The sequence below is a fragment of the Emydura macquarii genome, unplaced genomic scaffold (genome assembly GCF_026122565.2).
Source record: "Emydura macquarii macquarii isolate MOO-44397 ecotype Brisbane River unplaced genomic scaffold, CSIRO-AGI_Emac_v2 contig_3343, whole genome shotgun sequence".
Lineage (NCBI taxonomy): Eukaryota > Metazoa > Chordata > Testudines > Chelidae > Emydura > Emydura macquarii.
In genome coordinates this window covers 7565076-7580175 of record NW_027133480.1, presented here as the reverse complement: position 1 = coordinate 7580175, position 15100 = coordinate 7565076, and the positions used below count along the sequence as shown (strand labels likewise).

The following is a 15100-nucleotide window of genomic DNA, read 5'->3' as shown; positions in this document are numbered from 1 at the left end:
CCCTACAATTCACTGCTGTAATGCTACAGCCCAAAACCTTTACACCACATTTTGGCTGGAGTACCATAGGATAAAGAGGAACTCTATGGGCAGACAGTAGAAAACCACTACACAAAGCACACAGCCAGCCTTAAATGCAGCTCTAGAAAGCCTCCAGGCACACAAGTCTGTGTAGAAAAAAGGGACTAGGGGAGGAAAAGGGTGCTTACCCTAGAAGCATGAGTGGCCTACTGCACAAATATCTCATTGCCAGCAGACAGCATGGAATGCTCTGCAACCGAGCAGCCTACCTCTTCTCCAAGATGGGGAAGTTAAATGCACAGGTAAGCATGACTGCCTTGATATGCAGTTATACAATGTGCAAACACACTTTCCTTTCTTCATACACAGCTGTCCTCTTACACCATTTTGGGGTAGCCAGAATTTAGTCTTGCAAGAGTCTCCTTTCAGTGTCGCCTCTTAGTTTGCATATTAAGATTCTATAGCACATGGTTACAACTGTTTGGTGGGGAAAATTTCCTTGGAATATTTATGTATTTTTGCTAAGAGTATAAAATACATTTTTAATCTTTAAGCAGAGACACTTAGGTAAGGTAAAAAGAAGAGGCTCCGAGATTTCTTTCACACCCTACCCTCTTTCCTAATAGGTGATCTAGCCAATCCCATAAAAGTGTAAAAGCCAATCCCATAAATTTGCATCTAATGTAGTTATCTGTGCATGAAACAAGTACTAGTATTCCAGACCAAATGGAAGTTGGAACACACAGAGTAATCTAAAATAGCTTCAAAAAGATCTGCACTTAGCTATATATCCATTAAAACATCTCTTTTTAAGGAAATGCTACTTTAAATTATTCTTTACTACACTGGTTTTTATCATTTAGAATTTGTTAATGGGAAGTGTTTGAGAGTCTAGAAATGACTAAATGATTTCAGTTTGGAAAATTGAGTCTTGGCATTATATTTAAGTTTAGCTTAAAACACTTTTTAAAAAAACAAAAAAAACCTCTGACACTCTTACAAAACAGTGATTTGGTTAATGGAAACAGTTAAAACTAGAAATGGACCACAAAAAAGTGTAAATGGCTTTCATTGTCTGAATAAATGAAATTCAGAGTAACCACATATATGGAAGTAAAATGAAACTTTTACATTTGCAGACATTATATCCTCCTCACTGCATCTATGGTGAATGTATAAACTGATTTCATTTTGAAGATGTTTTAAAATTGTGCCCCTTTAATATTGGCTATGGAAAACATCATATTGTTACGAACCTATGGGAGCCAAGAAAAAAAACGAGATTTTATTTGTCTGTTTCCACTAATATTCCTGGGTTAGCAGAACTTAACTATATTTTTTATTTTTGCTAAGAGGGCTAGTATTTTAGAAAAAATATTTTTAGAGTATTTCAGACTAATATTTCAGAAAAAGCACAAAATAGTTTATGTTGTAATGACACCTAGTTTTGTTCTAGTACACGCAAACCACATGAACTGTATTAAGCAATTCTGAACTCTCCTCCCTAATACTAAAATGAGTATCACAGATATACGTTACTAGATACTGGAGCCATAGAGGTGTTTTGGTTTTTTTTAAGTTATATAAAAGGAAGATCAGATCCAAGCTTTTTTTTTTTTTTTTTTTAAGTGATACTGAAAACCTCCCAAACTTAATTGTAATTCAGTTTGTTTTTAAATTTGCTTTAATTCTTTAATGTATTAAATTCCCCTCCCCCCAACACTTCAAAAGAGAGTACCAGTAACTATCAGCAATGGTAAGTGTGGAAAAATCCTTTCCCTATCAATCAGCATGTATTCTCAATGGGCCACAAGCTACACGGTTGAACGGAAAAGTGTGAATGCGAGACTAAGTTCACTAATTAACTGCATTAGACTGAAGTCCACCTCAGTGTATTTAGGATACATCTAGGATGTATGGCGTAATGTCAGAGATGACTGAAAGCAGCACAGGTAAATTTTGAATACATCACAATCCAAATTACTAGTGGATTGCTTGCTTATATGCTTGGAATTGTAGTGTTAATTGATTCTCTGCTCTGCAGTAAACATATTTGAAAAGCTTTAATGTGTGTGCAAGAATAGCCACATAATTGCGGTGCACATTTTCCAAGTTTTAATTGACACAAAAGTGAGTCCGTTGTATTTAAGACACTACACAGATTTCACTCTATTGCATGTCCTGCTCCAATTACATTTTGAGAATACAGTATAGAGTAAAAGTTTTGTAGCTTTAAAATTAACAAGTGTGTGAAATCTGTAAGTAAAATAAGCAGCAGCAATTATTTTTGGGGTTTTATCAAGAGTAGCTAGTTAAGTAATAAATACATTCCAAGTTGTGGTATTTACTGTTCTCCTAGTTCACTGCTTTACTTGTCAATTATCTTGTTTTAGGTTAGATATCCTTAAAACTTTCCTGTCAGCCTTGCACCAGAAGAGTCTCCTAACTTCAGTCCAGGTGCCTGTCACCCTTCACAGATAAGCAGTGCAATCTGACAAGGAAACTCATCCTGCTGTCATCTGCATGGCAACCTCAAGATTCTCCCGGGGAGCATGTCAGGATGTTTACAGACTTCATGAAACTCTAGGAGAACAGCTGTGCTCTTATCTTCTGTTACCTTGAAGAAAGTGAAAGAGGGAGAAAGGTTATTGCAACTGGCACAGAACTGACCAATATTAGTTGTCAGAGGCTTACACTTCTTTACTTCATCTAAATATAGCCTGCATCTCTTGTGGCCTAAATTTGCATGGCAAACTGAAGACACAGCAGCTACATTTTATAAGAGCCTCACTGAATTAACAGATCTAAATAAAAGTTTGAAGTAAACAACAATACTGTTGAAATATTTTTTGAAGAATGGAGTTGTGTAATTTTAATGATGAAGAACAGAATGTAATAGCTAGCTAGCTTAGTATTTAAATCTTAAAACAATTCACTTTTCAGTGTAGCGATATTATAAGTTAACCAGAGTTCAGTATGGGAAAAGACCTATCAAGAGTTTTTAGATTAATTCACATAGTCCATTTTCTCCCTTGTGACCTGTACCTCTCCACAACATTTATAAAATAGGGGGATAAAAAGGTTCTTTGTGAAACTGAACCTCATCAACTCTTAATTTAAGCTTAAACAGGGAATTGCAACTGTTTAAATTATTTGATGCATGTTTGACATTGGAGTGTTCAGGTAGAGATGTCTTTTTTTTATTATTATTAATATAAACAAAAAGGCAAGAGAAGTTTCCTTCCAGCCATTGCTCAGAATGGAAATGAAAGGGTCAGAAATGAGTGCATTTCATTTCAACTTCAAATAGGGTTGAAACAGTGAGAACTGGGACGATGGAGAGATACTGATGTCAAGCCAGACTGGCATAGAGTATTCCACTCACACCATTCTTCCAGGTCACCGATGAGGGTCGTTAACACTCCAGATAGTCTAATCCACATCTCTAAGCAGAGGAAGTTATTCATACCCAACTATACCAATCTCTAATAGTTGTGACATGTACCCCCATTTTATGGGACTTTTAAAATTAGAGTGAGAGAGAAGCTCTCTCCGGTTACCTCAAAGACTATAATTGGAACACCAGATATGCATTTAAAGAGAAGCTGTCAAATCTATATAAAAAGATTCCAGGACTGGTACTCTGTGTTGCTCTGAAACCTAAAATGTTTGTGGAGTCAGTGTGAAGTGATAGAAACAACTACAAGCATGATTGAGAGCTTTTTTTGTTCAGAATATCACCCGGTTCAACCATCACTGCGATTCACAGCCTGTTATCATCCAATTTTTAAGTTTTTAGCCATTTTGACTTTACAAATTACACTTGTGACAGCAAAGCATGCATCTATGTCATGACATGAGTCCTTGACCATCACCACAGAGGTAATAACCAATCATCACCCTTACTCATGGGTGAATTTGCAGGCACTAGTTTGATTGGTTGTATGAGGAAGACTGCACGGATGTTCGATTATTTGGCTTAACTGCCACACTTATGCAACAGCATGGACTTTCAGCTACTGGTATGTAATGAAGTCACAAGATTCAAAATGCTGCATCCTCCACTCGGACATGAACATCATGCGCTAAGACTATTAGACAGAAAGTAGGATTGTGGAATCTGGCTTGCAGTAGTCTTGGGCAAAAGGCCATATCAGTGGGGAGACTTTGTTTAAAGGAAGAGGCAACATTTAATAAAGGTTAAGATTTTACTGGAAGTCCTTGCAACTTATGCCTGCCATTCTTGTTAGTTAATCCTGCTGTGCAAAACGTACTGAAATTGTGCTGCAATATCTTGGCATTATCAAGTGACCTTAAACACTTGCATATCTATTTAACACACACCCTTCCATTTATCTTGAAGACTGACTGGAGTAAAACTGGTTAAGAAAAGTGACAGAGCAATGCAGTCAGGACATACTGTTGACAGAAGAGTTGCTCAGAACATTGAGGTCACCATACATGGACTTCAGAAGCAATTCAATCAGGGCCTAGCACTAAAAATTCATTATCAATCCTAACTCACAGAAACTAATACTTTCAGTAGACTGAGTCAGGAGCTCAGGATTTTAAGGTCTCAAATTTTCCTTTCTGATGAATAATAGAAACAGATGTAATGCTATGGCTAAGGGTCAAAGATTTTTTTAAAAAGCCCTCAGAGTTGAAGTCTACCAGTTGAATTATGAGAAGAAAAATCCACTATACCATGTTTTAACTGACATTTTAAAAATCATTATCACATTTCCCTGAACTGCTAAAAATGCACCAAAGCCTTGTTATCAGGAGAAGCTAAAAGTGAAACTGACTTGCCTACCCTTGTTGTCCAAGGTGACAGAAAAGCAACACAAAAAAAACTTAAACATGATTTAAAAAAGCTAGAATTTCAGAATTTTAATAATTCTGAATCTTATTAGTGACAGGACTTTTGTTTTTAAAATAACTTCCTTTGACATCCCTATGAAACTTCTATGCTAAAGCACATTTATATTTCAGCAAAGTCTGTATTCAGAAATTTCATGTGCACTTTCAAAACTCAGCTACTTCACAGAAGAGCCTCAAAACCCCCAAAACAAACTGATTGAAAACAATTATTTTATCAAGCACATCGGGGCCTGGAAGTTACCTGCAATGTATGATGTGCACCATATGAAACATCAAACACAACAGGTGGAATTTTGAAAAGTGCCTACATCATTTAGGAAAATTCCACCCAACATAACCAAATATTCATACTTCCTATTGATACATGCAACATTTACTGTTTGCCTTAAAGAAACAACTCTGCAAACTTGACATTCCCAAACTAAATTCCTAAAGAAACTTAGTTATTTTGTGGTATGTGAGGAAATATTAAGCACTCAGAGACTGACAATTTTTGGTCTGAATGTTTGAAGTATTACTAACAAAACCCGCAAAAACCCAGATAGAATTAAATCCTCTAACAAAACTATGACAGCCACCATCCCCCTCTCCCCCCAACCTTTTCTTTCCACTGAAAGGGTGCAGAACTCAGCCTGCCCTATGTGTTCTTTAGTGAAATTGCTTGAAGACTAAGATCAGAAGATATCCTCTCAACAGAAATTTGCTAGGACTGGCACAAATGCAAGTTGGCTTTTTGAATAGCTTTGATAAACACTGTGTCCCTAAATGGTGAATTCTTATAACTTCTGTTCACATCAACCTACAGTTCCAGTGCCACTACAAACCAGCAGCTTAATTATCTTGAATATTGGAGCTCATAACTCAAACAGAAAGATGAAGCTTCTTAAAAATAGGAGAGCACAAATGGCTATTTTAAATGCACTACTAGATAGATTCAGCAGTTTTCCAATGCAGTTCATTTGACTAGTAAAGGAATATTTATCAGACGAATGAAGAGAGGCTCACCTGGTTACCCTTAAGCTTCTGATGTCTAGTACTGTACAACACCTCAAAATGACGCTACAATTTAAAGAGATACTTGATATTCTGGACATTGCTAAGCCCCCAATAATTTACATATCATGGATTTATTGTTTCAAGTTAACAGCATGGTCTAGCGGCTAGGGCTCCAGTTAGAGATGTTTGGAACAATCCAGATGGCAGAGGAAGAGGAAGGATGAAAAATGGCCCCACTTAATGCAGCTGGTGAATCCTGTAGCAGGCGTGTTGTATACGACTAGCCGTTTTGTATCTGCCGCAATTATGTAAGTCCCCTTAATGAAAGTAACACACGCCCAAGATTTAGATATGCAACTTTTGTCTTCTGATAAGTCTAGTCCTGCTTTGAATCTGGGTGGTGGATATTATGCTGCTGTGTTATTAAACCTGCTTAAGACATTTCTCCCCAGGGAAAAAGTCAAATTGCATCAGCGTCATGTTCTCCAAAGTTATTTGGCTTTGTAACAGACTAGATTACTTTGATGCCTTAAGAAAAGCCAACGTTCCCCACACTAATTCTATTTCACAAAGAAATATCAAATACCACATAGCTGGATGGAATCCGAAAGTTAAAACTAGCATGACTATTTAAAGGCCAAGATTTTTTTTGAGGTGACAAGTTGGGCACTCAAAATCACTAAAGACAACTTAAGATATGCTTTTTCAGAAGACAGGTGGTTCATTACTTTCTGAAAAATCAGGCCCCTTTGATAACTTAGTGGGTGCACCTAAAATCACTAATGTGGGTCAAAAATACTGGTCAAGAGGTTGTGGCTCACTCTTATCCTCCTTTTATTCATCAGGCATGGATTAGGAGATATCAATAGTTTATAAAGCCGGATAATAGAAAGCACTAAGTACAAGAGTAAAGATGTTTCAGATTTCGACCAAACACAAAGTAGCAATAAATTAACAATGTTTAATGCTACCTTAGACATCATGGGTCACCATCAGAGTAGAGATCAGTAGTGCCAACTCCAAGCACTCAAACTCATTCTTCAATCCTCAAATAAAATTAGATTTGCTTAAATTTTTTTTTTTTTTTTTTTTTTTTTTTTTTTAAAAACCTCATTGGATTCTTTCGACGTTCACTGGGTTTTTAGCCTTCGGGGTACACACTGTTCATATTTACAAGATTTTCTCCACAATCTAGATTTCACTTTTTAAATAAATGGAAGCAGAGACCCTTCCCTAGTCACCTGAGTTTAGGAACTGCGGCTTTGAGACAGATAACAAAAATCACAAGAGTTGGAAACACGGGGTTATAAAGGCTGTTCTATTCAAACCTAAAATGAGTACTCCTCACAAGTTAGTCCTTGCACAGACAAACCTCATTCCAATAATCAGATCTGCATGAGTAGAGAGGCTGCTTGCATGGATCCAATCACAGGATCTGGTCTCATTACAACAAGAGGTTCATGTGATGGTTGTTGAGGCACCCAGGACTGAGAGGCTCTGTTACTCACTGCCTCTAATGATAGGTAGTTTTACTCACGACAGGGTGTAAACTTCCTACCACCACCAGTCTGTTAACTCAAACACTCTCCCCTTGACTATGCTAGCCCTGTCTTTGTTTTACAGGTTAACAGGTCCCCCGAGCCCTATTCAATCATTCCCCTGTGATATCCAGCACCCTGACACCGGCTACTCCCACTAATCTCAGATCCTCTGCCCTCAAAAAAAGGAAGTGTACCTCAGTTTACAGGAGCAGTGATTTAAGACAAAATTACTAAAATCATAGCACGCATGAGCATATCTAAATAAAAAAAAAGTAGGTTTATGTAAGACAGAATGGAGTGGTAACTAGAAACAAAAGGGTAGTGGAAACAAATGGTTACAATACAAAACAAAATCATAACACACAAACCTGGCTCTACACTTACTAGTTTCTTCTCCAATCTAATAAAGTAGGTCCCCCCCCCCCCCCAAGTTTAGTCTGTTGCAGAGTTGGCTGGCTTCACAGGAACAAGAATCCAATTTTTCATGAAAACATCCCCACTCCCCAAAATGTCCCCTCAGTGAAAGAGTGCCAAGGGTCTTTCTTCTCCTTCTCATCTACTTAATTGGACTTTTGTCTTCATTCACAAACAGGGCAATTATTATAATGTCCCTTTTTTACCTCCAAGTGGTTTCAACTGTTGAAGTTGTCTCTGATGATTTTAATTGGTAGTCTTGGAGCAAGGCTAAACAATTGTTCCTTGCATTGTATCACTGGCCAACCAGGGGAGGGATGACAACTCCCTCTGCCTGAATGGGCCATCACCAAGACTTATTACTCTGGGGTGGCTAACTTTTATTCAAAGTCCATCAAGCATACTTTCAATATAAATACATTATTTCTTAAATATTACCCATATGTACATCAATGATTATGACTCTTGATAAGTTGTGAAGTTTCTGTAGATACCTTACATGTTACCCTTTATGCACAGATATCCGGTAAGACTTGTGTTTAGTGTAGAGTTTGTCAGGTCTGATGTGAGAGCTGTTTGAAAGAACAGGGGATGCTTTGCCAAGGAGCTGCTTTGTCACAACACACTTCACTCAGGGGTATAACTGGGAAGTCATCCCCTTAGAGATCTGACAAAGAATAAAATAATCTGTAAACACCACCTGTGAGCTAGGAATATACACTCTACATGTGTACATCAACTTTTTTCTTTTTTGCAAGGGAGAGCAGATGGGGAGAAAGAGGAAGGACCGAGCATGTTTTTAAGTGAGAGATTGTCTCACCATATATGTCCATGCGTAAAGTAACTGAATGCTAGTTCTTCATTACTAGCCCTGATGGCTTGCCACATATCAGAACCCAAACCACTATTGAGAATAGTGGCAGAAGTATTGCTAGCTGAGACATATTAATGAGTAGATTGAGCGTGAGGCAGACAAAAGTAGCCAGTGACTGAGTGAATTAAGTCCAGAGGCCCCCTTCTGGAGACCCCAGGGAAGTCCTCCAGGTGGCCTAGAGTGGCTGCAGGGGAAAACAGCCTATCAGAGAGGCTGCTGGAATGGCCAATCAGGGGCCACAAGGGCCATATAAAAGGGAGCAGCAGAGGCAGAGCAGTCAATTGCTGCCTGGAGCTGGAAGAGGGAAGACTGGGCTCCTGGCAGAACAGAAGGACTATGGACAGCTCAGTGCAGGCAAGACTGAGCCCAGGGAAGGCTGACAAAGAGCAGGGGAGCAAAGGAGCAGCTTCTGGCTGGCTCCAGGGCCATACGACTGAGCCCAGAGCCCAACCAGACCAAGCAAGAGTACCATGAAGGGCTCTGTTGGTTTGGTTAGAGACCGAGCCCAGGGAGGACTGCCAAAAGGACACATCAATGAAGGGTACGCTGATATGCCCTGTTAGGAGGCACGGCCCTCTATAAACAACCCAAAAGGAAGTCTTGGGAGGTGGTAAAGACCGAAGAAACCATTGGCCAGGGGAAGGGAGAGCACTCAAGAAAGGTGGGTGCCACCCTCTTCCAAGAGCTGAGAAATAGCAGGCTCACACCTGACCACAAGGGGGTGCTCATGAGAGGCGGGTGCCGAACCTATTATAAAGCCCCAAGAGATGGATTCTTCATTCAAGCAGGTTAGCATGAGGGAGAGAAACTTCCCTTCCCAAACCTACCACTGGTCTTGGCTGCATTGATATATGGAAGCTTCTGAATCAAGGTGCCCTAGAGAGTTAGTGATCAGGTCCTGTGGAGAAAGCAGAGGCAGCAGGTAGGAGCAGCTGAGGTGATCACAAGACCAGTTGCATAAATGTGATGGAGAGGAAGACAAGGTCCTGGGAATAGGGCATTTTCATAGGCCTCTTTGATTTATTCCCCTCTATTCAAGTGGCTCTTCTCTTTATGCTGAGCCACCATCTGACAACATTGTTTTGTCTACACTAGGGAAATTTTACAAAAAGATTCCTACTTTTGCCAACACTGATTCAAGTCCAGTGGCTTTAGCAACACTGGAAACCCTAATATAGGCAGCCTGCAGGCTGTTGCCAGCATTTCAAATACTACCAGTAAGGCCCATTTCCAGCATGGCTGGAGAACACACTGTTTGGGGAGGAGTGACAGCAGCCAGATCAGTCTACACTAGAGCTTCCACTACGGCCAACAGTAGTGGAGCTGAACAGGCACTGGCAACCATGGGAAGTTTGATATTTTCACTCATGTAGACAGGTCTTATGCCTGTGGAGGCCCCGACTCAACATTTCTCCTCAAAGTTCTAGCCACATAACTATTCCATTATGGGCAGAGAGAAAGGGGGGAGTACTCCTTTTAGAGGGACTTCTGACTCTACTGGCTAGCAATGTACTCTGCTACCTTAAGGACAGCACAACTATGAAATATGGCTTGAGGCAATGACATTTGCCATTCCAAAGCCTGGGAAGCCCACCGATGAAGCGGGAAGCTATAGGAGATTTCTCTATTATGCACAACCTATAAACTTCTTGAACATAGCATCCTCAAAAGAACATGTCCTTTTACTGAACCAACTATCCCTGTCGAACAGGCAGGCTACCGGCCAAAACATAGCTGTTGTGACTAAGTTCTGGCACTCACAACTTACATTGACGCTGGCTGTCAGAAAAAAACTGAAAACTGGCGCAGTATTTGACGACCAGTCATGTGCTTGTGACACTATATTGATTAAGGGCCTGATGCTGAAACTCGCAAAAATTATACCTTGCTAACACACACTTCGCCTGCTGTGGATTATGCTGTGTAATAGATGCCTACGGGTGTACCTGGGTAATAAGACCAGCTCACCTCATACCATAAACAAGGGGCTACCACCACGAGGCTCTGTACTCGCACCAATCCTTTTTAATATTTACATAAGTGACATGCCTCCAACTAAATCATGAACATTTGGATATGTAGATGATCTTGCCATGACAACCCAAGCACCAAACTTCCATGACATTGACAAAGCACTAATGAAGGACCTTCAAATTATGGAACAATAATTTTGGAAATGAAGGCTCAAACCAAACCCTGGAAAAATACTAAGCACGTTTCACCCTGATAACAGGAGTGCCAAAAAACACACAGAAAGTAGATTGCTGTGGTAAATAAGTGCAACATGATTACATCCCATCATACCTCAGAGTGAAAGTCAACTGCACCCTTACCTTCCATAACCACCCTGAGAAGGTAGCTGCAAAGACAAAAACGAGAACCAACATAATTCAGAAACTAGGAGGTACAACCTGGGGTGCACCAGCATTAGTGTTGCGAACATCTGCAATGAAACTTGTATATTTGGTAGCTGAATATTGTGCACCGGTATGGAGCAAAGACAGCCACACGCGACTTGTTTGCACTCAGCTCAATATAGAGATGCTGTGCATCACCTGGAACCCTTAAGTTGACTCCAACACCATGGCTACCTGTTTGGTCTAACATCACTCCTCCACTGATATGTCAAACTGCTGCAACACTCCACAAATCCAGGAAAACAGAGGTCTTCCTATCCACGAAGACCTCAAAACGCGTGGGAATGGGGAGGCGTTGAAGTCCCACAAGCCTTTCTAGGAATATTCGCTTTGCCTCATGCAATCAGGCTATGATCAGGAGGCGGCTTGGAAAGCAGATTGGGCTAAACAAGATTTAAAAAATAAAGCCCCTTGTGCCAAATCCCACACAGACGGTTCCTAAGTTCAAGCGCCTATTAATATCTTAATCGACTCTGAACCAAATCCCAACCAACTATGGTAGATACAGACATTTAATGCACAAAGGGAAAATTAAGGACTCCCCAGCAACCAAGTGTGGCTACCCATGACAGACCATCAAACATATCACCTACTGCCAAATTTTCAAATATGAAAGAGGCATCACTGCAATAAATTGTGTCACTCCTGATGTAGCCATCTGGCTTGATCAACTTCAGGTGAAATTGCTGCTCTACACCAGTTGTATAAAAGAAGAAGAATTGAGGTCTATAGTCAACACAGTTACTGCTGAATCCCTCTTTAATCCTTCTAGATCATGGGGTATTTCCCCTCCCACTGAAGCCTACAGAATTTCATATACTAGCTATTTAGTCTCCACTTTGTTGTTAGAGAAGGCAATAGTTACAGTACATCACTTCGAGCACAGATCAAAAGGATTCATCTCTCTGGGCCCAGAATGAAGATATTTCCTAGAGATATTCTTGATTTATTCCTACTCTGGCTGGAGCCCCAGAACCTTAATTGTTTTAAAAACCAGTGTGAAATAGTCAATGGAGAATATTTTATTCTTAAGATTCATTCTGAAACCTCAGAACTGAAATCTTAAGATTCTCCCTCTCCTGGAGAACAGGCTGAAGATGCTTCCCAGATTAACACTACTAAAGAGGGTGCCGGAGTTCATACTCACCACTGGAACCAGTTAAGAGTTACTGGGTGGTTTCTTCTCTCTCTCTCTCACACTTGCTCTCACATCTTCCTCATTCAAAATGGCATGAATACCAGAGGGATCACTTGGTTTGTTGGAAGTTTTAAAAATTGAAGGCAATGTTATGTCTTCCCCTTTCCCCTAGTAGTTCACTTCAGAGGGATATTTTCCATCCATCATCCAGCAGATAAACAGCTACTGATTAAACTCGCATTTAGCCTTGCCAAATTCATTTACTCCAGATCTCAATCCTCCTGGTAAGAGGGAGGAAGGAGGCCCCAGCAGAAAGCTCAGAGGCATATTCAATGCTTACTTCTTACAGCTCTGACTGGGATGAAATGAAACCACGCAACCAACCATTGCTTGCAAGTTCCACCTGAAATCAAAAGACTATCCAGCTCATCTAGAGACCAGAAGAGAGTCTGAAGTTTTCCCTCAAGGCAGAGCTCAAATGTAGAGTTTCTCTTTCCCGCTCCCCTTTGAGCAACAAGTTTTTCTAGTCTCTCGGCTTCTCAAGCAGAAATAAAGGGATTGGGGAGGAGGGAGAAAGACAGGGAAAATCCCTGTCAAAGGAAAAGTTCTCAAGAGCAAATAATCTAAGAGAAGTGCCTAGAGAAAGATCTAATCAGAGAATGGAAGCATCATGCATTTTTTGCATTGCCCTAGCAGCCCTACTAGCTATAAACAGGATTTTGGAACTGGCTCCAAATCCCAGAGCAGCAAATATGCTGCCCACTTGGAAGGGCTGGTAGACATGCCTTTCTAAGTATTAACTCTCATCATCTCTAATAGGTATTTATAAAACCAAATAGTTTCCAGGTTTTGTTTTTTTAAATTCTTTGAAAAAGGTTCACTTAATAATTCAGGCTTCACAGACCCCCAAGTGTGCATCCCAGTATATGCTAGCACCTCTTCTGTGCCTTCGACCTGGGCATAGTAAATAGGCCAAGTACGTAGATGTAATTAAGTAGTGAGTAAGCTAACCTAACTTAACATCACTACACTTCATTCCCCTCAACTGGAATAGGAAATAGACTTTTGCTCTCATAAGTTTAGGCAGCATTTAGCATAATCCAACACACACTAAGGGAACTATTAAACCACTTGGAAGTGTCCATTCCTTCAGGATATTAATGAACTTCTTGAAAAGTTCAGTAAAAAGATATTGCTCCCCCATTCTGGAAAAATACATGAGTAACCAGTGACCTAGACAATTACCAGACTAATTCAAGGCAGCTGTCAGCATCCGTGCTGGAAAGGCTCAGAGCTAAATTGCCAGAGAGAATGTATTACCCTTTTGCCCTAGTGAAGATGACTCACGTTGACTTACATAGGCCACATATCATACCTGACTAAGAAACTACATGGGGGACTTCAGTACCTTGCAGTGTTTGTTATCTAATCCATAGCTTGAAGAGTTTTCCCTTACCACAAGCCTGCATGTCATAGGGTAACACTGGTCCTTTAACAAGGAAGAAGCCAGTACACCTGTGACTAGACAACTGATCTCCAGTCGGGGTACAAAGAGGCACCTGGGCCCTACGGGCAGGGGCTGAGTGAGTTAGGCCAAAGAATCAGCTAGAAGAGGGGCAAAGAGCACAGACATGTGGCTCTCACGGTCTGTTCCCTGGGACCAGGGAGACAGGCCAGAAGCCAAGGTAGCAGAGGAGGAGACTCCGGAACAAGGGGAAGGCCCAAGGAGCACTCCTATGGCCACAGGGTGCCAGGAAAGACCCAGGAGGGATACAAGACCTTTAAAAAAGCCCAGGGCAGGTGGATTTTTTTTTTTGTCCTTGCTTGGCTTGAGCTTTGGAACTCTAATAGAAGACTCCAGGGGGAAGCCTGAGAGCCCCTCAGTCTGAAGGGGACAATTGAGGGTGATAAAAAGCCTGGAGTCACAGAAGGTGGTAGAGCCCGAATCCCTTGAGTTATGGTTTATGTTGTTATTTGAGGGGTCCACCTTAATAACTTAACCCACTGAATATTCCACTCTGTTGGAGAAGTATTCTTGAGGAGTCCTGAGAAGGGTGGGGTGCCTGCTGAGCACACCCCACCTCGGGACGGGGCACACCAAGATGGCAACCCTAGGACACTACTATTCAGAACTAGTATCTTATGGCCTGAGGAGCTTCACCCCTCACCACAGGAGAGTCCAGCAGCAGCATGAAAGTGACCATTCTTTGAAGTTTCACTGAGGTCAAAGCAGAATTCCATACTGCTGCCAGCTAAACCCTCTGCAGACTCTGGAAGTCAATTTCCATTGGTTATAAGTTATTTTTGTTTCGTTTCATTTTGTGCAAACAAACAAATTCTCCAAAAATGATTGCTGGTGAGTCAGAGAGGAGCTTCAGCTAAGTCTTACAACTGGAGTATGGGAAATGTATATTCAAGCACCAAGAATGAGGATACATAATTAAGACCCACAGAACTAGTTTATCCAACAATAGATTCTTAGGAAAAGTTCATACGCACACAAACACATGTAAAATTGAAAGGTGCAAGATGAAGGCACACACAAAAGGTGGAACTATAAATGAATGGCACATTCTAACCTACTTTCCAGGCTAGCTTTGTTTGTTTACTCTTTACACAAACAAAAACAGACACCCGATCAAGTCGCTCTGGTTTTAAATGATTTATGCAGGCAGGCATTGTCCCTCAGCAATATTAGTAATCCTGTCACAATGTCAGTTACAGGTACTTGTGTAGAAAAGACAAAGAAGGGGATTAGGAGGCTTGCAAACACCCATTGCCTAATTAAACCATCTTTAAATCATTCTGTTCCAATTCA

General features: G+C 40.6%; 1 protein-coding gene across 2 annotated transcripts in view; it reads right to left on the bottom strand.

Annotated features, from left to right (window-relative positions):
* Positions 1 to 1074: 1074 nt before the first annotated feature.
* PWWP2B (PWWP domain containing 2B) overlaps positions 1075 to 15100 on the bottom strand; it is a 41324-nt gene continuing 27298 nt past the window's right edge. For both annotated transcript variants that reach the window (XM_067533469.1, XM_067533470.1), the window contains exon 4: positions 1075 to 2638. The gene's annotated coding sequence lies outside the window, so the exon portion shown is untranslated. The remainder of the gene's footprint in view (positions 2639 to 15100) is intronic.